Source organism: Anopheles merus, chromosome 2L (genome assembly GCF_017562075.2).
Source record: "Anopheles merus strain MAF chromosome 2L, AmerM5.1, whole genome shotgun sequence".
NCBI classification, from domain to species: Eukaryota; Metazoa; Arthropoda; class Insecta; order Diptera; family Culicidae; genus Anopheles; species Anopheles merus.
This window is the reverse complement of record NC_054083.1, coordinates 483447-506846: the sequence shown is the minus strand read 5'-3', so window position 1 is coordinate 506846 and position 23400 is coordinate 483447.

Sequence of the window (23400 nt, the reverse complement as noted above, 5' to 3'; positions counted from 1 at the left end):
ATTATTGTTGTTGGTTCGGTACGGGTTCGCGTCATAGGCCTAGTGGCAGCGCTGAGTTAGCACTTCGCGATTGGCGCGGTAAACTAATCGAACTTGACCTTGCGTAACAATTGAAATCAATCTGCGTCAGGTGAAAAGCGAACTTCCAGTTATGCTAAACCGTGGGAACGACGTTATGCCACTTAGCATACGTTAACCTTTCGGATTGGGGTTTTGCTGACCGGCCAGCTGATACACGGTGCGTTTGTTGGAGACAGTAGAGCCTTACCTTGGGTAGGGGGACAATACTGCTCATAAGTGAGTTGAAGGGACAAGATGTACGATCCTATGTCCGATCAGAACTGACCTTCTGTCCGTTCTGATAGCTTTATTTATACTCCCATCTTAAGAAAGCTAGCGCACATTTGTTCACCAGATGTTTACGCTCGTAACTTTCTCTTTCGCAACTTGATGCGTTTTGACAAACGCATGTTTGTCAAGAGGGTCGCCTTCCTGGTGGGCTTTTACAATTTACAATGTTTTGCTTAAGGTCTAATGCGTTTCTTATGCTAATTGTTCTTCCTTATTTATGACCTACTTTGGAGGTCTTCCTTGTTTATTTCCTACTTGGGTGGTGCGACCACCATGGTAAAACACGGAACTGCGTGTGCAGTAAAGCACGGGACGCATGTGCAGTATTTTACTCGGCTGTTAGCATTCATGCGTCAAGCGGGTACGCGATAGCATGGATGCTACACCTCCACCCTCCGGAAGAATAACGTAATCTAAATGGAGTTATTCTCACATTTTAATTGCTCTATTCTTATGAACTATTTGGGTTTGTCCCTTTTGATCCTTAATAGTTACATTAGTTCCATCTATTTTGATTACTGTATATGGCCCTTTATAAATTGGGTCCAGTTTTCTCCTATTCTCATTCGTTATTGCTATTTCGTCATTAATTTGTAAATCTATTGGATTTACTTTTACTTGCTGGCTTATTCTTTTATCTTTTTCTCTTTCCATAAAACTTCTTGTTCTATCGTGTGCCAATTTTAATCGATATTTTAGTTCCTGCGAGTAATCTTCGTAATTGTAGATGGGATTACTGTGGTTTGATATTTCGTGTTGTATTTTCTCTCTTCTTCCAAAAACTTGTTGGAGTTTGCACCGACGACTAATCTGACAGCAGTGTGAACACCTTACAGTTTATACTAACCTGTGCGTTCACACCTTTCTTTATTTGTTTACCTTGACTTGTACCATGTAAATATCTTGATCAGACAATAAATGAACTTTGTAGTTGAGCTTAGACCATCAGCCAGAACGGAACCACTGCGTTTGTTGGATTTATTCCTTTTATTAAGCTTAACTCAAAAGGTTATGGGCCCAGTTAGAGGCTAATTGCGTAATTTCTGCTGCATAATATCTTGACCAGTCAGAGTCGAGTACGTGTGTGAAAAATTACGAGTGAATTCGGTCGCGCTTCCGAATAGAAATCCACAGTGCTAAGCAGCTACGAGCAGTACCGAATACAAAATGGTGGACAGCAAGATGTCGTTCCCGAAACTAAACGCAACAAATTGGAGCACTTGGAAAGTGCGTATAGAAAACTTGCTACAGCGTGATGATCTATGGGAGGTTGTGGAGAAGCAACCGGAGGCTAAGAACATAGCAGATGATGATTGGATGTCCAACAATAGGCATGCTAAGGCAACTATCTATAAACTCTTATCGCTGGAAGACAATCAGCTCCCGTTAGTGAAAAACAAGGAAACGGCACATGACGTTTTCAATGCTCTCAAGAAACATCACGAGAAAAATACGCGATCGGTAAAAGTTTCACTACTGAAGAAACTTTGCGCGTTGAACCTGGCAGAGCATGGTGATGTTGAACAGCATTTATTTAAAATCGACGAATTATTCGATCGCTTGAGTGCAGCTGGAATGGCTCTCGACACCGACACGAAAATATGCATGATTTTTCGTAGCCTTCCTGCATCGTATGATACGTTAGTGACAGCACTCGATTGTTTGTCGGATGACGACATTTCTGTGGAATTGGTGCGATCGAAAATAGCGGATGAAAACCAGCGCAGGATCGAACGTGAGTGTGGCTCAAACAATAGGAGCGACAAAGCACATAGCTCAGCAGAAAATAATCGACACCGTCCTCCCCGTCTTTGTCATTTTTGTAAGAAGCCCGGCCATCTCATGGCAAATTGCAAAAAGAGACAAAACCAAAGTAAGAACAATGGCAACGCGAAGACCGTATTGAGCGATGTTCCTGGAACAGCGTTTGTTGTTAACGGTGGGTGCAGCAACGCTTGGATTATCGACAGCGGTGCCAGTGCTCATATGTGCAACGACAAAGCCATTTTCACCGAATTGAACGAATTTGCTGGAGGTTTTATAACGCTCGCAAATGGTGAAAAGACAAGGGTTCTAGGAGAAGGAAAAGCGGTTATTTCTGTGATTGATGGTAATCAGGAGAAGCGCCACATTACATTCAGTGACCTGAAATATGTGCCCGGATTAGAAGCAAATCTATTCTCAGTAGATCGCCTGGCGAAGAAAAATATGAGTGCGATATTCGACTGCGAAGGGTGCAAAATTATCGACATGCATGGAATCATCGTGGCAACTGGCGTACGGTACAATGGTCAGTACTATCTACAATTGGCGGAGTCGTCCATGAGAGCAGCCAGCGACCAACATCAGAATTGTCAGCATCAGTGGCACCGGCGTCTGGGACACCGCGATTTGGCAGCCATCGAGAGAATCAACAAGGAGCAGCTAGGCACCGGGATGAAGATCATCGATTGCGGAGTGAAACTGGTGTGCGAGTGCTGCCTTCAGGGGAAATCTACCCGAGCCCCCTTCCCAGCTGTGACCGACCGGAAGTCGACGAAGGTATTGGACATCGTGCACACAGACGTATGTGGTCCGATGGAAACACTAATACCGAGCGGCAACAGGTATGTAATGCATATAGTCGATGATTTTAGCAGATTTACCGTAACTTGTTTACTGCAGAAGAAATCAGATGCCACGGAGAAAATAATCGAATACGTAGAGTGGGTAGGAAATATTTTCGGCAGAAAACCTCGTTTTATTCGTTCTGATGGTGGAGGGGAATTCGACAACACAAGGTTGCGAAAATTTTACGTTGATAATGGAATCAAGCCTCAATTCACAATACCCTATTCCCCTCAATCCAACGGCGTAGCAGAACGAAAGAATCGATCGATCACCGAGATGGCTACTTGTATGCTGATCGATTCGGGTATGGATAAACGTTTTTGGGGTAAGGCAATGTTAACGGCAACATACATGCAGAACCGCTTACCGTCTAGATCCGTTAACAAAACACCGTATGAGCTATGCTGGAATCGTAAGCCGGACTTAAGACACATACGCATTTTTGGTAGTGACGCTTATGTTCACTTGCCGAAAGTAAAACGAAATAAGTTAGACGATAGAGCTATAAAGCTGAAATTGGTTGGATACTCGTCAGAGCATAAAGCTTATAGATTTGTGAATCCTGAAACTGACGACATAACAATAAGTCGAGACGCCCGGTTCATCGAACATGAAAATAGAAACAGTTTTGTAGAAGTTTCATTAGTTCCACGTTCTCAAAAGAATGCAAGCGATGACAATGACGAAACGGTAATCGCACAGACAAGCGAAGGGGCATCAGGAGAGGAGGAGATCCAAAACACAGAAACAGATGAAAATGCTCGCCCAGAAAGAGTAACAAGACCGCCTCCGTACCTTGAAGATTATGTTTTAGGGTACGCAGCTGGCGTAGCTTCGTGTGCTCGTGAAGAACCTTTAAATGTAGAAGAGGCCATGAAAGAAGCAGAGTGGCGTGAAGCCATGGCGTCCGAAATGCAATCACATCATAAGATTGGCACATAGGAATTGGTACCCCTTCCTAAAGGACGTAAAGCCATTGGTTCAAGATGGGTATTTAAAATCAAAAGAAATGAGCACGATGAAATAGTTAAGCACAAAGCTCGCGTTGTAGCACAAGGTTATACGCAACGATTTGGCATTGATTATAGTGACGTGTATGCTCCAGTGACAAATCACTCGACATTTCGAACTTTTCTCACTGTTGCTTGTAAACGAAAAATGACAGTACGCCATCTGGACGTGAAAACGGCATACTTGAATGGAACACTAAGCGAAGAAATTTACATGCGTCAACCACCTGGTTTCGCAGTAAATGGGCAGGAGGAGCTAGTTTGTCGGCTTAAACGGAGCATTTATGGATTACACCAATCTGCTCGTTGTTGGTATCGAAAATTAAGCGACGTGTTAGCCAAACTAGCATTCAAAGCTTCTTCGGCAGATCAATGCATGTATGTAAAGTCTACAAATAATAATTCGATCTTCTTGCTTGTGTATGTAGACGATATGCTCATAGCCACATCAACAGAAGAAGAAGCCTTACTGATTCATAAAGATCTCAGTCGAGAATTTGAGATAACTTGTTTGGGTGAAATAAAGCATTTTCTAGGCATGGAAGTGCAGCGAGATGGAGGATGCTATAAGCTGAGATTGAAGCTATTTATCGAAAAATTATTGGAAGCCCATGGAATGAAAGATGCGAAATGTTCGAAATCGCCTATGGATCAGGGCTATTTGAAACAACAGTGTGATGAATCGGAACTGCTTGAAAATGTAACAGTATACCGCAGTTTGGTAGGAGGTTTATTGTATCTTGCTGTGACAGCTAGACCAGACATCGCAGCCGCTACACCCATCCTCGGGAGAAAATTTGCCGCACCGACCCAAACTGATTGGAATGCAGCTAAACGAGTACTGCGTTTCTTGAAAGGAACTAAAGAGAATTATCTGCGACTTGGTGGTGCTGAAAATGAAGGGCTGTGTGGATACTCTGACTCTGATTGGGTTGGAGACACCGAGAGCCGGCGCTCAACGTCGGGATTCGTGTTCATGTACTGCGGAGGAGCTATATCTTGGGCCAGCCGTAGACAAACGTGTGTCACCCTATCATCTATGGAGGCCGAGTACGTGGCATTGTCACAAGCATGCCAAGAGACGATTTGGTTGCGAAAACTGCTTCGAGATTTTGGAGAAAGCACATCAAATCCTACAGTCATCAAAGAAGACAACCAAGGGTGTTTGGCTTTCGTGAAGACAGAAAGAACTCATCGCAGATCCAAACACATCGACACGAAAGAACGTTTCGTGCAGGAGTTGTGCGAAAGGAACGAGATCACCCTGGAATATTGTCCAACCGAGGTAATGATAGCTGACATCATGACCAAACCGTTGGGACCGCAAAAACACGAGTTCTTTTGCAAACTGCTCAATATCGAGTAGTTGTACGATGGAGTCGTCGATGAGGAGGAGTGTTGGAGTTTGCACCGACGACTAATCTGACAGCAGTGTGAACACCTTACAGTTTATACTAACCTGTGCGTTCACACCTTTCTTTATTTGTTTACCTTGACTTGTACCATGTAAATATCTTGATCAGACAATAAATGAACTTTGTAGTTGAGCTTAGACCGTCAGCCAGAACGGAACCACTGCGTTTGTTGGATTTATTCCTTTTATTAAGCTTAACTCAACAAAACTAACTCAAATGGAGTGTATCCATGTTCTAAATTTGGCGTAGTATTATACGAAAATGTGTAATAGCTAATCCATTCATCCCAGTTGTCTTTATGTTCATTAGTCTATATCCTAAGATATTCGTTAAGGCATTTGTGGTTACGCTCTAGCGCTCCTATGGTTTGAGGATGGTAAGCCGTGGCAAATTTGTGCTCTATTTTAAGTATATCTGTTATGTTGTTAAATACATCGTTTTTATACTCTGTACCCATATCTGTTCTAATTTGTGATACGTTTGTTCCGTATATCAGCATAAATTGTTCTACTATAGCTCTAGCAATCGTGCTGGCTTCTTTGTTTGGTATCGCAATTATGGTTATGTGTTTTGTGAAATTACATTGTATTGTTACAGCGTATCTATTCCCTTTGTATGTCTTTGGAAAAGGTCCTACTGTATCTATAGATATAGTTTGAAACGGTTGATATGGTGTATCTGTTTTTACAAATTTTTCAATCGTTTTTTGTTGGTGTTTGTTTAGTTTACAAAGTTTACAATTGTTAACGTATTCCTTTATGATTCTTTTCATGTTATTCCATTCAAATTCTCTTCTAATCTTTTTAAACATCCTAGTTTGTCCTAGATGACCTCCCGTAGGTGTTTCATGATTATTTTTGAGTATATTCGTTATTTCCTCCTGATTTGTTATCCCTTTTTGATTTTCATAGATTTTTATTTCGAGATTTATTAGACTTTCGTTGGCAATTTTCTTGGCATCTTCTACGCTGATTTTTTCAAATAGCTTGTCTTTATTGGATATAGCGAAAATTTTTGATTTGGCCGCCTTGGCTTTTCGCTCTAGTATCCGGAAAAATTGCACTAATGCAGAGTTTTCCTTTCTTTTATAGAAGTCCTTTACTAATAAAGAGTCTTCCTTTCCTATATCGCCCTTGAGGTAAAAGTCTCTTACTAATAGGAGAACTTTAGTTTTATTTTTGTTTAAAACCTTTCCTGCTAGCTCAATAGTGTTTTCGTTTTCCTTCACCTCAACTTGTAGTTTTGGCACGTCCTCGATTTCCTCGAATGAAAGAGAGTGATACATTTTCGGCTGTTTTTGCGCTAAAGTATCTGTAACTTTATCTGTAGCGTTCTGCTTCACCATTGATCTTGTCAGCACGTTGATGTTTTTAATGTCATCTGACGTGATGTTGATACGGGATAGAGCGTCTGCAACTACATTCTGTTCTCCTTTCACATGTTCGATTATAAAGTCGAATTCTTCAAGATCTAGACGGATTCTTGTCAATTTGGAAGAAGGGTTCTTCATTCCAAACAAATATACCAGAGGTCTATGGTCCGTTTTTACTCTAAACCTTGTGCCGAAAAGATACGGTCTGAAGTGTTCTATTGCCCAATGAATTGCTAGTAATTCTTTCTCTATGATTGCCTTATTGCTTTCTCCCTTTGTGAAGGTCCGACTTGCGAAAGCGATTGGAAGTTCAGTACCATCATGTGTTTGCGATAATACTGCTCCGCAAGCTGTTGTTGACGCATCGGTTGTTAATATAAACTCCTTCTCGAAATCTGGATATTGCAAAATTTTAGGATTTATCAGTGCGTCCTTTAGGTATTCAAATGCCGCTTGGCATTCCGGGGTCCATTCAAATGTTACTTTTTTGCGCAGCAGATTATTAAGTGGTTGTGCCTTTTCTGAGAAATTTGGCACAAACTTTCTATAATAATTGCAGAAAGCAACAAATCTCCTAACTTCATCCGCGTTTGTAGGTACCGGGTATGTTCTTACGCTGTCGTACTTAGAGTCGTCAGGCAAAATTCCTTTATCAGTAATTTTGTGCCCTAAGTTTGTAACCTCTTTTTTGAAAAAATGGCTTTTTTCAGGGTTCAATTTTAAATTGTATTGCCTTAGTTTTCCAAACACTTGTCGTAAATTTTTCAAGTGTTGGTTCTCCGAGCATCCAATGACAACTATGTCGTCTACATAAACGAACGCGCATTCTGGGGGAAGCCCAGTCATGGCCATGGTCATCATTCTTTGGAAGCTGTTAGGGGATATATTAAGTCCAAACGGAAGCCTTTTGAAATGGTAGTGGCCATCTGGTGTAGAAAAAGCGGTGTATTTTTTCGAATTTTCTGCCAGTGGAATCTGGTGGAAACCAGACATCAGATCAAGTGTGCTGAAAAATTTAGCACGTCCTAATTGGTCTAGTATTGTATCAATGCGGGGCATTGGAAATTTATCGGGTAATATTTTCTTGTTTAATTGTCGGAAATCGACCACTAGTTTCCATTTCTTCTCTGTTGAAGATTTTTTTGGTACGAGCAAAATTGGTGAGTTGTAGTGCGACACTGAGGGTTCGATGATGTCGTCCTCTAACATTTTGCCGACTTGCTCCTTTATTTCCGGTAGCTGTGCGTGATTTTGTTTATGATTTGGTATGTATACCGGAGCTCTATCTTCTAGTCTTATTTTTTGCTCGTAGAAGTTATTAACTGTTAGTTTATCCCCGGGTAGATGGAATATGTCATTAAATTCCATCAGCAAATTATTGAAAGCAATACCTGTATTTTTAGAGCAGTTACTAGTTTGTACTGCGTTTTTTAAATTTTCCACCCTGTTTTCATTGTTGAGTTGATTTTGTACCACGTCGTATTGATCTAGGGGAATTGTTCTTAGGTGGTTGATTCTAACCAGCTTTGGCTCGTCTGAAGTGTTAATTATTTTCACGTAAGGTGAGTTTTCATTAACGATGCAATTTCCAACTAGAACATCCTTTTGGAGTTCTTGTGCGCATACCACTTCGTCTCTTCTGAGCTTATTTAAAAATTTTACCTCTTTGATAATTTCGCATCTAAGGGGTATTAAAGTTTTGCCCTCTAGCGTATCTTCCATGGGAATCTCCAGATCTTCTCCTTCATATTTAATTTGTAGAATCCATAGATAATAATCTATCCTGCATTGGTAGCTGGTATAAAAATCCCTACCTAAAATTCCATCAAACGGAATGGGAAAATCCTGAGGAACTATATGAAATTCCTGGAAAACACTTTGTCCTTCGACTAAAATGTCTGTATATGTAGAACCATGGGAAATAATTGTTCCTTGGCCTATTCCCTGAATGTCACAGTTATCTTTAGGTTGATATACCTGTGTTTTTTTCACAAATTGTCCTTTTATAATACAAATATCAGATCCAGTGTCGACTAGAAGAGTATAGATGGAATCTGATAATCCTAACTTAACTTTAACGAAGTTGGATTTTTTTATGTTTATTGTGTATGTTGACCGTACACAGTTTGCTGTTAATGATCGGGATGGTTTTAATTCGCCTCCGCGTATCTCACCTCCCTCTGGTTCTGTCCTGAAAAATTGTTTTGTTGTGTTGGTTGGGGATTAGACCTCCAATTTTACTGAGGTCTTTCTCTCCAGCTTTGAGGTTTCTGTTCCCTCTAGTTTTATGCGGGCTTTTTCCAGTTCTTGGCGATTTCTCGTTGTGGGGGAGAGGGATCATTTACTTGATATGATTCCGCCTTATTGACGGCCTCGATTGCCTGTCCTAAGGAGGCGAAATTTCCCGACATTACAATCGTTTGGTATTGTTCCTTTCTTAGACCAGTGACTAGGGCTTGCATTCCCGCCCTATTTGCCTTTTCGGTGGCTCTTGCTGCTGGCGTTTCCTCCTCCAGATAAGCATTTTCGAGTTGTCTAGTCAACTCTACTATTTCTTCCCCAAAAGCCTTTGCTGTTCCCTTTTGTGTAGTTCTTTTTATGATCTCCACGAGATCTTCTGGTGTTTTCTTTGATATGCATTTTGTCGATATTTTTTCTATGATGGTTTGGATATTTGAAGGGTTTTCTCCTACCACTGTAAGGGCTTTTCCCCTTAATTTTGATACAACGACGCAAACAGCGATCCCGTTGTTTGCGTCTTCCACTACGGCCTTTAACGCTTTTAAGGCTGCAATAAATGTCACAGCTTCTTTTTCGTTGCCGTTGTATGTCGGCACTAGTGCCGACGCGATTTTAATGATTTCTACTGGCGAAGTCATTGTTTGTGAAACTTTATCCAGACTTTTTTTCTCGTGAAATTGGACGAGTTCCGTCAATTCACAGTAGATTTTTCTACTGCTTCTTACCAGATTATTTAGTTCGTCCTCTTTTATTTTTCCTTCGAGTTTGACAAGGTCGATTTGTAATTTTTCGTACCCGTCGCTAATTTGTTTTTTTTTATTATTTTAATCTGACACGACCTAAAAGTTTTTGCAATGTCTTTTAGCCGGTCTTTAATGTTTTCTAAATTTGATATATGCTCCGTTAGTGAAGATGCCATGAAATAATTTGACTATCACTTTTTTTTTGTTTAATTATCTATGATCTCATTTATTGCGAGAGCCTTAACAATTTGGACTGTGGCTGCCGCCGTATCCAACGCTTCTTTTCTTGGTGTAGCCCTCTTACAGAAAATGACGCTTTCTGTAGACGCGAGAATTTTGGAAAGGTTTACCTTCTCGTGTTCATTGAACATCCATTTCACGAACTGCAGTGCTTTTCTGTAGTTACTGCGTGTTGCTTGTTGTTGTTTCTTGATGCTTGCTCGCATCTCGTCTGGTCTGTTTCCTGCGTCTGGTTTTCGTTGTCGCTTTCTTCCTGCAGATGCTGCCTCGGCTTTGAAGGGGTTGTTTTTGTGTTTTTGCCTTGCTGCGTGGTTTCTTCCGGCTGGTCGCTGTGCTTCCTGTGGTGCTCGGGTTGGAATGTGCACTTTTCACTCACTCACTTGGTATTTATACCTTTTTACTTTGGCAGTGACAAAACTTTGATGGCTTGTTTGTGTGCCTGTGCCTTAACCATTCTGTATAATGTTTTGAATAACTTAACTACGCAAATTATGATCATAAGCGCCAGAATCAAATTTAGTTTGAGTTCGTGGGCTTCGTGTTGCTCCGTATGAATGTTCTGGGTTTGCACAATAGTTAAGTCGTTGTTTCCTTTCACATCCGTTTCCGGTTTCGAGTTATCATTACCCATACTAGCTTTATATGTGTTTTCACTAAATAAGTTTAACGGCACAAACACTGCACTTATTGTTTGTAACTCACTTCCGCGCTTCTCTTGCGGTCTCAAGTTCACTTTTGTTTTTGTTTTTACAACCTGCGACACTGCACTTGTTGCTTATTGTCGATGTTTATAAACACTGCTCTTGCTATGGTTTGCTGTTCCCTCCAGTTTTGTGCGGGCTTTTTCCAGTTCTTGGCGATTTCTCGTTGTGGGGGAGAGGGATCATTTACTTAATATGATTCCGCCTTATTGACGGCCTCGATTGCCTGTCCTAAGGAGGCGAAATTTCCCGACATTACAATCGTTTGGTATTGTTCCTTTCTTAGACCAGTGACTAGGGCTTGCATTCCCGCCCTATTTGCCTTTTCGGTGGCTCTTGCTGCTGGCGTTTCCTCCTCCAGATAAGCATTTTCGAGTTGTCTAGTCAACTCTACTATTTCTTCCCCAAAAGCCTTTGCTGTTCCCTTTTGTGTAGTTCTTTTTATGATCTCCACGAGATCTTCTGGTGTTTTCTTTGATATGCATTTTGTCGATATTTTTTCTATGATGGTTTGGATATTTGAAGGGTTTTCTCCTACCACTGTAAGGGCTTTTCCCTTAATTTTGATACAACGACGCAAACAGCGATCCCGTTGTTTGCGTCTTCCACTACGGCCTTTAACGCTTTTAAGGCTGCAATAAATGTCACAGCTTCTTTTTCGTTGCCGTTGTATGTCGGCACTAGTGCCGACGCGATTTTAATGATTTCTACTGGCGAAGTCATTGTTTGTGAAACTTTATCCAGACTTTTTTTCTCGTGAAATTGGACGAGTTCCGTCAATTCACAGTAGATTTTTCTACTGCTTCTTACCAGATTATTTAGTTCGTCCTCTTTTATTTTTCCTTCGAGTTTGACAAGGTCGATTTGTAATTTTTCGTACCCGTCGCTAATTTGTTTTTTTTATTATTTTAATCTGACACGACCTAAAAGTTTTTGCAATGTCTTTTAGCCGGTCTTTAATGTTTTCTAAATTTGATATATGCTCCGTTAGTGAAGATGCCATGAAATAATTTGACTATCACTTTTTTTTTGTTTAATTATCTATGATCTCATTTATTGCGAGAGCCTTAACAATTTGGACTGTGGCTGCCGCCGTATCCAACGCTTCTTTTCTTGGTGTAGCCCTCTTACAGAAAATGACGCTTTCTGTAGACGCGAGAATTTTGGAAAGGTTTACCTTCTCGTGTTCATTGAACATCCATTTCACGAACTGCAGTGCTTTTCTGTAGTTACTGCGTGTTGCTTGTTGTTGTTTCTTGATGCTTGCTCGCATCTCGTCTGGTCTGTTTCCTGCGTCTGGTTTTCGTTGTCGCTTTCTTCCTGCAGATGCTGCCTCGGCTTTGAAGGGGTTGTTTTTGTGTTTTTGCCTTGCTGCGTGGTTTCTTCCGGCTGGTCGCTGTGCTTCCTGTGGTGCTCGGGTTGGAATGTGCACTTTTCACTCACTCACTTGGTATTTATACCTTTTTACTTTGGCAGTGACAAAACTTTGATGGCTTGTTTGTGTGCCTGTGCCTTAACCATTCTGTATAATGTTTTGAATAACTTAACTACGCAAATTATGATCATAAGCGCCAGAATCAAATTTAGTTTGAGTTCGTGGGCTTCGTGTTGCTCCGTATGAATGTTCTGGGTTTGCACAATAGTTAAGTCGTTGTTTCCTTTCACATCCGTTTCCGGTTTCGAGTTATCATTACCCATACTAGCTTTATATGTGTTTTCACTAAATAAGTTTAACGGCACAAACACTGCACTTATTGTTTGTAACTCACTTCCGCGCTTCGCTTGCGGTCTCAAGTTCACTTTTGTTTTTGTTTTTACAACCTGCGACACTGCACTTGTTGCTTATTGTTGATGTTTATAAACACTGCTCTTGCTATGGTTTGCACCTGATAGTCACTTGTTTCTCACGCTTTTGCTCGATTTTTGTTTACGCGCACTTATTTGGGACGATATGTCGATTGCTTACGCGCACTTGTTTAAACTGTCACGGTCGCCATGTGGTGTTTGGAATTATTGTTGTTGGTTCGGTACGGGTTCGCGTCATAGGCCTAGTGGCAGCGCTGAGTTAGCACTTCGCGATTGGCGCGGTAAACTAATCGAACTTGACCTTGCGTAACAATTGAAATCAATCTGCGTCAGGTGAAAAGCGAACTTCCAGTTATGCTAAACCGTGGGAACGACGTTATGCCACTTAGCATACGTTAACCTTTCGGATTGGGGTTTTGCTGACCGGCCAGCTGATACACGGTGCGTTTGTTGGAGACAGTAGAGCCTTACCTTGGGTAGGGGGACAATACTGCTCATAAGTGAGTTGAAGGGACAAGATGTACGATCCTATGTCCGATCAGAACTGACCTTCTGTCCGTTCTGATAGCTTTATTTATACTCCCATCTTAAGAAAGCTAGCGTACATTTGTTCACCAGATGTTTACGCTCGTAACTTTCTCTTTCGCAACTTGATGCGTTTTGACAAACGCATGTTTGTCAAGAGGGTCGCCTTCCTGGTGGGCTTTTACAATTTACAATGTTTTGCTTAAGGTCTAATGCGTTTCTTATGCTAATTGTTCTTCCTTATTTATGACCTACTTTGGAGGTCTTCCTTGTTTATTTCCTACTTGGGTGGTGCGACCACCATGGTAAAACACGGAACTGCGTGTGCAGTAAAGCACGGGACGCATGTGCAGTGTTTTACTCGGCTGTTAGCATTCATGCGTCAAGCGGGTACGCGATAGCATGGATGCTACAATATCGACCCCGCGAAGTGCCAACATTTTGGTGGGACGTTACTCGCATGGAATTCTCCATATCACGGACCCTTTCTTCAAACTCCAGCTCTTGTGCTACCAAATTTCTGCCAGTAGGAGGCTGCGCAAAGGTTGATTCGCTATGTTGAGCGTCCGCGATATCGAGTATGCTCAGCTCCTGTTCAATAGCGATACGCCTCCGGCGCCGTTTTTCCTCGGTTAATCGTGTACTTTCCGGTGCGGTTCCCGTCTCTTTGCTCTCACAAATCACGTTTTCGTTAACGTAACGTTTCGAGTCACCCGCCTTACTCGGCATCACTTCTCGAGGTATCGTATCTCCTGATTCGGGAACTAGCCTCTGGATGTTTTCTTCCGATGGGATGAGCTCGCGACAATATGTGTTTTCCGCCTTACTTTGCACCCGTTTGTAGGATGTAGTATCTCTATCTATAGAGGTAATCCTAGGGGTGGCTCCTTCCGGCGGGGTAGCAGATTTGCGCAATGGTCCAGGGATGGGTGAAGCTACGCTGGGAACGTACTCTCGTTCCGTATCCGGATGCGTTCCGGAGTTAGCTCGCTCCAGCCGTGGCATACGACGCGTATTGTACTGCTCCATTACACTTGTCACTTTTTTACGGCTACCGAAACTTTTCTATTTGCGCGCGATTTACTTTATTTCGATCGGCAAAACAAATGAATGCCGGCTACAAAACGTTCGAAACTCGTTTCACAAGTTCATTTGAATCGCAATTTTTTGGAATGTTGCGAAATGAAAACCAACGCGGTGTAAATTCTTTGCCGAAACGATTTATTGTTCTACGTTTGCCAAAAAATTAGTCTTCGATCCCGCTTTTGGTTTCGAGACCTTCTCCGTGTCCTGTCGCCCTCTTTATGATTTCCTTGCCGAACCGAACGCGATCGGTTGAAACCCGAACTGATAACATATTTAAAAAAGCGCGTTTACGACTCCACACTAGCGGTGCGGTACTGATTCTCCGTGCGGAAACTCTCCATACCGATCATGAAAGTGTGCAACAAACCACCGCAAGCGGTGCGGAGTTCATTCTCCTACTCAGAAAATCTGCAAGCTTTTTCAATCTGATAGTGTGTTGACTAGAACGAGAAAGCTTCTGTTATCCATGTCTTCCTTCCCGTTCCGCAAAATAGCGATACACTCTCGCTCTAGTAGTTTTTTTTTACACCTGATCGAAAATGTAGGTAATTTTCCATGTTACAAGCACCCCGTGTCGGCTTTGAATATATGAAAAAGATTCTCCTCATTGTTGCGGGCGCTAGCAGCAACGCACGGCATTGGTACTCTGGGTTGTCGTGTCGTGTCAGCAATCGGGAGGCTGCGGTCGTGCGCGAAAGCCCATCGTGCCTTTCTTCGGGGTTGAGCAGCGAGGGAACATAGACGTGCCGCGGACAATGTTTTAGCGTGTTAGCTTTAAGCAGTTTTTGTAATATATGTTTGTAAAAGTTCAAACGTTGTGTCCAGAGTTTTCAATCGGCCTCCGTCCTATATCACCCAAACGCCGGACGTAACAACTGGCGACGAGAAAAGGCAACAGAAGGAAGACCCATACAGCATCGTGAAGGAAACCGCCATGGCAACAGAAGGAAGCTTCACACTGCATCGTGAAGAAAAGCGCCATCGCGCAAAACACTCACCGCCTTACAGCAGAAACCGCTATCAGTAGCGCGGTTTATCCATCTCAAAAATGGAACCGAACGCAATGGAGTTCGATGTGGAAGAGAATCTCAGGCGTCTCTCCCAACCAAGGCAAAATTTAACTAATCACATTATTGGAACTGTTTTTCAGCCAAACAGTGCCACGGCCGGCCCAAGCGACACAAATGAAACCATCATACAGATGATGCAACTGATGCAGCAGCAGATGGCTCATCAGCAGGAGCTGCTAACTACGCTTATGCAGCGCCCCACACCCGGCCCAAGCAGTGAATCACCAGTAGAAACAACGCTGGATTTCATTGCGCGACAAATCAGTGAGTACAAATATGAACCCGAAGAAAATAGAACGTTTACCGCGTGGTACGCACGTTATGAGGAGCTTTTTGAGAAAGATGCTTTACACATAGAGGATGCAGCTAAGGTTAGGGTGCTTCTGAGGAAGCTTAGTACAAGTGAACACGAGCGTTACATGAACTATGTGCTACCCAAACATCCCGGAGATTTTTCGTTTGCGGAAACAGTGACCAAACTGGAAGCGTTATTTAGTGCGAAAGAGACAATTTTAAGCAAGCGTTACAAGTGTCTGAAAATAGAGAAAACTCAATCGGAAGTCTTTATGTCGTATGCGTGTAGGGTTAACCGTACGTGTGAAGATTTTGAATTGAAAGCTATGAGAGAAAATCAACTAAAGGCATTAGTATTCGTGTGTGGTCTCAAGAACGAAAACGATTTAGAGTACCGAACGCGGTTAATAAATACGATCGAAAAGCACGCAGAATTTCCCTGGAACAATTATCTACCGAATGTCAAGGCATAATTAATTTGCACGCAGATAGCGCAATGATTGAAGATAGTGCAAATAGAAAGGTAGCCGCGATATGAAAATGGCCGTCAGCAAACTCGAAATTTCTGCCAAAAGCAAATGGCAATCAGCAACGATTTCAAAATGGTAGTCAGCAACGTTACCAAAATGGTAGCCAGCAACGTTTTCAAAATGGTAGTCAGCAACGTTTGCAAAATGGAGGAGGTCCATCAGGTATCAAACCAAAAACCCCATGCTGGTATTGTGGTATACAGCGTGATTGTACATTCAAGTATCACAAGTGCAAGCAATGCGGAACAGTAGGTCACAAGGAAGGATTTTGCAGAAATCGAAAGAGCCCTCAGAAAACAATTTATTCTAATACACACGTAAGGGTTGTGAATGTGAATGCGTGTTGCATAACGAAAATACGTGACAGTGTGCGTGAACGGAAGGTCGTTACCGTTACAATTGGATACTGCTTCTGATATAACGGTAATAGGACAGCAGCCCTGGAGACAGATAGGCGAACCGCAATTGAATAGGGCAACAGTGAAGGCACTAACAGCAGCAGGCACGAATTTTAACTATTCAGACTGGGCAGCACCTGTTGTGGTTGTGCGCAAATCTAACGGGAAGATAAGTATATGCGATGATTACTCGACAGGTTTAAATCAGGCACTTCAAGCACACGAGTATCCCCTTCCAATTCCGGAGGAAATTTTTACCAAACTGGCACAATGCAATATTTTTACAACCATAGACCTTTCTGATGCTTTTGCACAAGTCCCAGTAGAAGAACAATATAGGCCAGTACTGAGCATAAATACACATCGTGGCTTATACCAATACAACTGCCTTACGCCAGGAATAAAAGTAGCCCCTGCAATATTCCAACAGCTTATAGATACAATGATAGCAGGCATGGTAAAGGTATGCGGATACATGAATGATTTGATAGTTGGAGGTGTGACACAAGAAGAACACGACACGAATGTGAAAGAAGTTTTAAGCTGCATTAAAGAATACGGATTCACAATCCGAGCGGATAAATGTGTATTTGGCATGAAGCAAATCCGATATCTTGGTCACATTATAGAAGGAAAAGGTATTCGTCCAGACCCGGCAAAGATCGAAGCAATTTTAAACCTACCACCGCCAACAGATGTATCAGGGCTTCGTTCGTTTATTGGAGCTATTAATTATTACGGCAAATTTGTGCCAAAAATGAGAGACCTCCGCTACCCTTTAGACAGTCTACTCAAGCATGGTGAGAATTTTCAATGGTCAAAGCAATACGAGGAAATTTTTCAAGCATTTAAGAAAACTCTCTCTTCAGACCTATTACTCACGCATTATGATTCTAAGGCAGACATCATAGTCTCAGGCGACGCGTCATCAGTTGGTCTAGGCGCCACATTAAGCCACAAGTTGCAAGACGGCAGCGTCAAAGTCGTTCAACATGCATCAAGGGCACTGACAGAGACAGAAAAGAAGTACAGTCAGATAGGTCGCGAAGGACTAGCGATAGTATTTGCAGTGACAAAGTTTCACAAAATGATATATGGGCGTCATTTCAAGCTACAAACAGATCATAGACCATTGCTCCCAATTTTTGGTTCGAAGAAGGGAATCCCAGTGTGCACAGCAAACAGATTACAAACATTTGCCCTTACATTGCAACTATATGATTTCGATATTGATTACGTTCGCACTGATCATTTTGGAGATGCTGATTTATTATCAAGATTAATCAAAAAGCGAACTCAGCCGGAGGAGGAGTATATCGTAGCAAGTATTGAGTTGGAAAAAGATATACGATCAGTTGCCGTGAGCTCGTTATGTACGCTTCCGTTAAACTTCAGAGATGTTGCAAACGCTACTCAAACAGACAAATTATTACGAAAAGTATATCAGTATATTCAGCAAGGTTGGCCAGAAAATAATACTTTTGGGTTGGAGTTTGCTCGATATTACAGCAGAAAAGATGCACTCTTCATAGTGGATGGAAGTATTTTATTTGGTGAAAGGCTTGTTATTCCACAGAATTTGCAAAAGAGATGTTTAGAGCAGTTTCGCCAAGGGCATCCGGGAGTGCACCGAATGAAGGCGTTGGCACGCAGTTATGTATATTGGCCCGCCTTATATAAAGACATTGCTGAATGTGTGAGTACGTGCTCATCTTGTGCAGCTGCAGCCAAGTCACCTCCACACGAGGTTCCATTGCCTTGGTAGAAGATAGGAAGATATATTTTTATTGGCTAATAGAACCACACCAAACGCACAATTACAAGAATCCAAAACGCCAGCAGAAGCAATGTTTGGAAGAAGATTAAGAACAAGTTTCGAACTGTTGCGCCCAACAACAAAATCCCAGTACGGATCATTCGATACAGAGCTAAGAGCATTTACAATTAACGATCCAATGTATGTAAAGGTGTACAAGCGGAATTCGTGTAGTTGGACTCCAGCAGTAATTATCAAACGATGCGGAAACGTTATGTATTTTGTCAAAACCAATGCGCAACAAAGAGTAATGCCATTAAACGTCCTGTTGCGAAAGCAACTTCGTCGGCTCCTCGACGATAGCGAATATGAAAAATAACGACCGTTTTCACCAACGTACAATGTGCTTTATTAATCACCGGCTCGACCGAATGTAATTATTAACTGTAGTTTTAAAAACGCGGTCTTTGTCGTTCGCTAGTTTTGAAAGAGGCCGATTATCCTGCGCACGGTCTATTTAAGCCCTTTTTCCTGCGATGGCCGTTGCGCCATCGCTTTACGCAGCGAACGTTGCCCTTTTCCCGATATCCGAATTTACACCTATCTCCTGTTGTTGCGTTCTGGAACATGGTTTGTTGGTTCCTTTCCCCCTTGACGCCCCTACGCCCTACGTTGCGTTTTGTTGTGTCGTCTTCGATCGTCAAAGGAGACAAAGTCAAGAACACGTCCGGCTCGTATCGAGTTTCATGCGCTAGTGCCGCTTTATTCGCACACAAACTTGATCAAAGAAATTGTCGATCGGCAGTGCTGCCAGAAAATACATTTAACCTTTAATTCCCAACTGACAAAACAACCGCAAACAATTCAAAATGACCGTTTCATAATTCTTACATTCCAACATAGCGGCCACCTAAATTTACCAAATTTACATCTTTCCGTTACTTCACAAAATGCTTTTATGATATCTAATTCACTCTCTCAAACGGAAGAAGACTAATCCGATTCGCTGGCCTCTTATACAAGCCGTTCCTAGGCCTGATACTAACGACTCTCACTACGCCATCTGGGCCAGGAAATACCTTAGCAATCCGTCCCATTGGCCAATGTTGAGGAGTCTTCCCATCCTCTTTCAACAGGACCATTTGTCCTACCTTTAGCTCTACTACTGCCTTGCCACGTTGATGTTCGTTATGTAGTTCGCTAAAATATTCCTCCCTGTACCACTCTACGCAATTCTTCATAACGCTGCAATCTATTGATTGGTACATCACCCACGTTAGGCTCCGGTAGAGCGTTCATCGGAGCCCCGATTAGAAAATGCCCCAGCGTCAATACATCAAGTTCTTCCGGATCCTCCGACAACGGTGTAAGCGGTCTGCTGTTAAGTTGAGCTTCCACTTGTGCCAGTACCGTCGACATCTCCCCAAACGCCAGCTGCCGATCACCAACAACCTTCAGTAGGACGTGTTTTGCCGCCTTTACCGCTGCCTCCCAAAGGCCGCCAAAGTTCGGTGCATGGGGCGGGATGAAGTGCCACTTAACGCCAGCGCCAACAGCATACCTCGATATATCCTCCACCGCCGAATCGCTGTTCATCAACGTGTAGAAGTCATCGATCACCTTACTCGCTCCTTGGAAGTTGAGACCGTTGTCGGAATAGACCTCGCTGGGCAAACCACGTCTTGCCACAAACCGACGAAACGCCGCTAGAAATGCATGAGTTTATAGAGACTCCACAAGCTCGATGAGCCTTTACTGAAAAACACACAAAGATTGAAATATATGCCTTTTCAGCTGCTGCTCGGCGATGCACCGGCTTCAAGTAAATGGGTCCACAGAAATCAACCCCTACGATCGAAAATGGTCGAGCTGGCATAGCACGAGACACGGGTAGCTGTCCTGGTGGTTGTTGAACTAACGCGGGATTCATCCTGAAGCATACCAGACAGCCTCTGCAAACACTATTGACCAAAGATCGTCCTTGAATTGGCCAAAATTCTCTCCTGAGTGCGCTCAATGTTGCCGTTGGCCCACCATGAAGTGCCAATCGATGATAATATTCTGCCATTAGCCTAGTAAATCGTGACTTCTTGGGTAGCGCCAACGGAAATCTACCACAAACCTGCATGGCTTTTGCGCGATGCAAGCGGCCACCAACTCGGAGTAAACCATCACCGTCCAAAAAAGCTCCTAATGTCTTCAGTGATGATTTGGGACGTACCGTTTGTCCAGCAGACAACTCCTTTATCTCAGCCGCAAAGTAAATCCGTTGTTCTCTTTTCACCAGTCGAATTTTTGCCTCTGCTAGCTCGCTCACCAACAAAACACCTTTGTGTTTAGGATCCAGTTTTCGTTGGCAACAAAGAATAAATCTCATACAATACGCAGTGATCCGCAGTTATTTGTCATAGTTGGAAAATCTATCACACCAATCATCGCTCTCGGTACTTACTGCGGCCACCAATGAGCTCTTCCTTCGTTCCAATAACTCCTCTTCGGGAATTGCCAACACACCGCTGGCATTCTTCTTCCATTCTTCCTCCGATAGTTGTAACCACCCGGGACCCTGGAACCACAGCTTCGATGCTAACAGCTCGTTCGGCATAGCTCCACGCGATACAATATCGGCAGGATTGTCAACGCCCTTCACGTGCATCCATTTGTAGCTATGCGTCAATTCCTGAATCTCGGATACCCTATTCGCTACGTACGTAGCCCAAGAATGGGATGGTGCTCGAATCCAATGCAACACGATTGTCGCATCAGTCCACATAAAGGTTTCCACGCCTGGAATTCTCAACGCTTGGCGTACCACTTTCTGCAACCTTGCTGCCAGTAATGCTCCACAAAGTTCTAACCGGGCCAAACTGACTCTTTTCAGCGGCGCAGGACGAGACTTTGCAGCAAGCAACTCAACTACCACTTCCCCGCTGCTACCAATCGTTCTAACATACACGCATACCCCATAAGCTGCTTCAGATGCATCCGAAAAGCAATGTAGTTGAACAGCAACAGGATTATGCACAACAGCATGGCGTGAAAACTTAACCTCCTTCAGCAACACGAGTTGTGATTGAAAAGCATACCATCGTTCTTGCATGACAGCCGGTATTTCTACATCCCAGTCATTAGTTGCCAACCACAACGATTGCATATTTATCTTGGCCCAAGATGTCACAGGAGCCACCAGCCCCAAAGGGTCGTATATCCGCGCTACCAAAGAGTAAACCTTTCTACGGGACCAGCTCACGTTCTTAATCTGAATGTTCGAGTCTATGTACAGCTGGTCCGATTCTGGTAGCCACGCGATACCTAGAGTTTTTACTGGCTCCTCTGGAACTTCAAACATTTCAACGTTGGATATTGCTCTGTCTTCCGCTGAAACGCTAGATAAAACATCTGGTTTGTTAGAATTGCATTTAATTAGATGAAATCCGCCTTTTTTCAACAATAGCGTCAGCTCAGCTTGCAACCTAACTGCTTCTTCTTCGCTAGAGGCACCACCAATGTAGTCATCGACATAGAAGTCCTCTAACAACGCCTGTCTCGCCAAGGGAAAGTTTTCCCCTTCATCAATTGCTAATTGCTGCAGTACTCGAATGGCTAGAAATGAAAACGGGGCAAGTCCAAATGTGACACGCTGCAACTCGTAGACTTCGATGGACTCAACAGATGAGCTTCGCCATAATACACGTTGAAAACGAGTGTCGTCGGGATGCACCTTGACTTGCAGATACATCTGTTTTATGTCTGCCACTAATGCCACGCTCCTCATCCGAAATTTCAGCAACAACGCCAACAAGTTATCCTGAATCACAGGACCAGTCATTAACAAATCATTAAGAGACTTACCACCGTCGGTAGAGGCCGATCCATCAAACACAGGTCGTACCTTTGTACTGGTACTGGACGCCTTGATTACTGGATGATACGGTCAGAAGTAATGACCATGAGCTTCCTCAAAATCAGGGTTCGCAGCCACCTTGACTAAAATCCCTTTTGTCGATGTAGTCGTTGATAACCGCCGTATACTTTTGTTTCAACCATGGGTCCCGATTGAAACGTCGTTCTAATTGCAAGAACCGTTTTCTCGCTATCGCACCTGACGGCCCCAATTGGTTCTGTAAGTCACACTTAAATGGCAGCTTCACTATATATCTCCCTTCACTATCCCGCTGATGAGTTTGCACAAAATGTGCTTCGCAATCCCTTTCTTCCTGACTATGCTGAAGTGGCTCTTGTATTTCTTCAATAATCCAAAAACGCTTAATTAAATCGTCCAACCTAGTACACGTGCCACAAATAACATAATTGCTACCTTCAGAAGCCAGCGGAACTTTCCCAGTTGCAACCCATCAGAGAACAGTGCTAATAAATGTTGGGAGCGCTGGTAACTCGAGCCTAATTTTACCACGGTTGTCCGGTTTCAAAAAAGTCGCGTAAAATTCGGAGCCCAACAATAAATTCACTTCAGCATCACTATCGAAATTAGGATCCGCGAGCACAAAATTCATCGGAAGATTCTACCTGCTAATTTGATTTCCTGTTACCGGCCTGTAGCTCGAAATTCTTGGCAACACTAGAAACTGCATACGTTCTTGATAGTTACAATTTTTGGAACGTATGACAGTCGTTACCGACGTCGTTATGTCCACTTTCGAATGTCCAACTCCCGATAATGCAGTTTTACTTTCATACTGCGGTAACTTAAGCCGCGCAGCCAAGCCCTTTGTCATCAGGTTCACCTGAGACCCACTATCAATCAATGCTCTTGCCGACAACCATTTGTTACCACACGCACGCACACTCACTATCGCCGTTGATAATAACACAGAAGTGCACTCGCACTTGCGTGCCACTGGTTGATGGAAGTTCTTCACGAACCGACGGACCGATCGTATCACTTACATTTTCACCGTGCAGAAGGGAATGATGTTTACGATTGCATATATTGCATCGCGCACGTGACCAACACTTTGCTTGAAAGTACCCTTGCCTCAAACAATTACGGCAAAGCTTCTTAGCTTCAACCACTTCACGACGACGCGGCAACGTTAAACTGCGAAACGAGTCACAATTTTCCACCATATGCGATCCATCACATTTTGCGCACTTTGCTTCTGCAGCCACATTAGACGCAACACGACGTTCACTTGTAGATTTGCCCACTGCCATTGGCCTATCCACAGCAAACGTGTCCATTATGCGCGTCTGTGTGCGCAAAAAGTTTAACAAATCCGTCACCGTTTTTG